The 2706-nt window shown below is 33.9% G+C and overlaps 1 protein-coding gene across 1 annotated transcript in view; it reads right to left on the bottom strand.

The window, feature by feature from the left end:
• Positions 1–386, bottom strand: part of LOC112136690 (von Willebrand factor D and EGF domains) — a 3710-nt gene extending 3324 nt beyond the window's left edge. The window contains exon 1 of the mRNA XM_024258566.2: positions 286–386. The gene's annotated coding sequence lies outside the window, so the exon portion shown is untranslated. The remainder of the gene's footprint in view (positions 1–285) is intronic.
• Positions 387–2706: the final 2320 nt, after the last annotated feature.

Raw genomic sequence — 2706 nt, 5'->3', positions numbered from 1 at the left:
AATCTTAGTAAACACAAAACAGTCCTAAAAGCTAGCAGAATGTAAATTTTTTTAAACTTTAAAACCATATTTTTCTAAACATAATTCTGAATAATAAAAGGCAGGACTATTTTTCCAGAATAAATCAACTTAAACCTTAAATAACGTTCAATATTTTACTTTCCATGAAATGTCAAAATTATACAAGTTAGAAATGAGCTCAAGATAACATCGGGTCATTAATAACAATAAAATAAATGATCTGGAGGGCCGGATAGAATTACCCGCAGGGCCGGATAGAATTACCCGGAGGGCCGGATCCGGCCCCCGGGCCTCGACTTTGACACATGTGAAATAATAAATAAAAACTGTGTTTCTGAGTATTTCTTGATTTAAATCTTGAGCAGATTGAATCACAGGATTTAAAAAAGCTCAGGTTGGTGACACAGCGACTAATATGGGCGGGGCCAAAATCTCTCTACTCCGCCCTATTCTGATGCAGAAATTATGTCCTAGGAAAAGACACAGATTTTTAGATTTTGGCTAAAAACCCTTTAAACATAATTAAAAGACCATAATAGAACACTTTGAAGATGATCCGAGTGAGACTCTAACAGAAGCAGCCCCAAATAATCACACTCCCACCGCAGGCTCCTGGTTCCACACTAGGAGCATGTTGTCATTCCTCAAAGCTGTGGTTTCATTAAACGATGTTCAGTCCATCGTCGTCTCACCTCAGGATCTTCAAAGTTTCATACTAATAAAATCTGAATTTTAAAATGTTTCTGATACTTTTAGGCATTTTCCTGTGACTTCTTAATGGATCATTACAGTGTGGAGTTCTGTCCTCTGCATAAAATAAAAGTTTTATGTTTAAAACAGATGCAATCACCAGAAATATGAGCGATTCTGGAAATAAAAACGGTTCTGGATCAGAGAGGAAGCTTACAGCTGTGAATATTTATTACAGCTGCAAAGAAACACTGATTCTTTCTTTATGTTTTAGGCCTTGAAACCACAGATTTAGCTTTGTGATCCGAGCCGTTCTGACAGATGAATTTCCTGACAGACACAGAGGAGCAGCAGACGGTGAAACATGTGGAAAAGACATTTCCTGCTGAAAGCAGCAGCAGACGTGGATGAACTGTGGAGCCGGAGGAAGTTCTGCTGGAATGATTAGAACTCCAACAAATCACCGGCGGACGTGGACGTCTGCTCTGTGGGGTCGCTCCGAGCCAACCGGACTTCAGGAACCGACGTCTTCCTGTTTGGGTTTGCAGGAATGTTTTTATGTGTTGAATTTACAGCCTCGTGTTTCTGTGAACTCTCATGTTGTGTTTGGGTTTTCAAGAGTGGAAAATGGGTCAATTTTGACCTGAACACAATATGAGGCTTAAAAAACTGCAAAAGATTAAGGAACTTCATCCAATAAGAAACTAGAAAAGATAAATTGTGTAAAATGACAGATTTCAGCAAATAAAGCTGCTAAACAGATTTAAAAAATGATGCAAAAATAAATACAAGAAGATAGAAACACAGTTAAATTTCAAATGTATATATAAATAATTAATTTAAGTGCATTTTTACATATAAGTTCGCTTTCTCCCACTCCCTTTCAAACAATATTTTACTGTACTGTTGCTTGGAATAAACCATTTCCAATCCCCAAAAAAATCTGAGAAATGAAAATGATTTTCAGGAATTCAGAGATATTACACCTTTAAAAATAAAAAAACAGTTGGATAAATGATTAAAGCTGCTCTCAAAGTTGCTCTTTGGTCAGTACATCATTTATTCACAAAAAGAATAATTTATTGTGATATAATTTACAGCTAAAAATAAATAAAAACCTGCAACAGTCATTAAAACCACAATAAATAATCCCAAATATGCCTAAAACACATCACATGACCACAGTACAGCGAGTTTTAAACACATCCACCTCCAGAGTTCCAGCAAATTTACATTTTTAATGTTTTTATGTAGCTACATTATAATGTTTATTGCAGTTTTATAAAATAGTTCTGAAGTCTTTTTGTACTTTGTTTCATCTAAAACGTCTGCCTGAACCGACGCTTCTGTAAATGTTTACTATTCAGTTAAAGAATGATGTCATCACTCCTTTAAGAATTATTTTAAAGTTTGTAGTTTAAAATGTATTTATCTGTAAATTAATTTTTGTGTTAGAAATCACATTTAGTAAACTTTAAATCACAATAAAACTTTATCTCCACAAAAGGGAAATTACTTAAAATGTGATTAATTTACCTAAATTAAATGAGCTTTATTACATTTTACACTTTATTAATGATTAAAATAGTAGCATTTTAAAGACAGAATGATGTTATGATGGATTTATAACATCCATTTGAATCTGCAGCGGTTCAGTTTAGATCAGTTTGTTGATTCATGGAAACGATAATTATTTTTTTAAATTTATGGCTCAGATTTAGAATAGAACAGAATGCTTTTATGTTCATTATATTTGGTACAATGAATTCAGGTACAGTTCTCTTCCATGTGGACGGTCAATGAAGATAAATAGAATAGAAAAAGAAACGTCTTAAGTTAAGTTGGTAAATGTGCAAAAAAAATAATCTGACAATATAAAAAATTAGACAATTTACGAGCAGACGAGGTTCAGATTTAAGCTTCCACGGCTGCCAATAAAGTTTGTCGTGTTTTGAACTACATCCTAACTCGTCTGTAAACAGGAAGTTGAGGAAT

Source organism: Oryzias melastigma, linkage group LG16 (genome assembly GCF_002922805.2).
Source record: "Oryzias melastigma strain HK-1 linkage group LG16, ASM292280v2, whole genome shotgun sequence".
Taxonomy (NCBI): Eukaryota; Metazoa; Chordata; class Actinopteri; order Beloniformes; family Adrianichthyidae; genus Oryzias; species Oryzias melastigma.
This window is presented reverse-complemented; position numbering and strand designations above follow the sequence as displayed.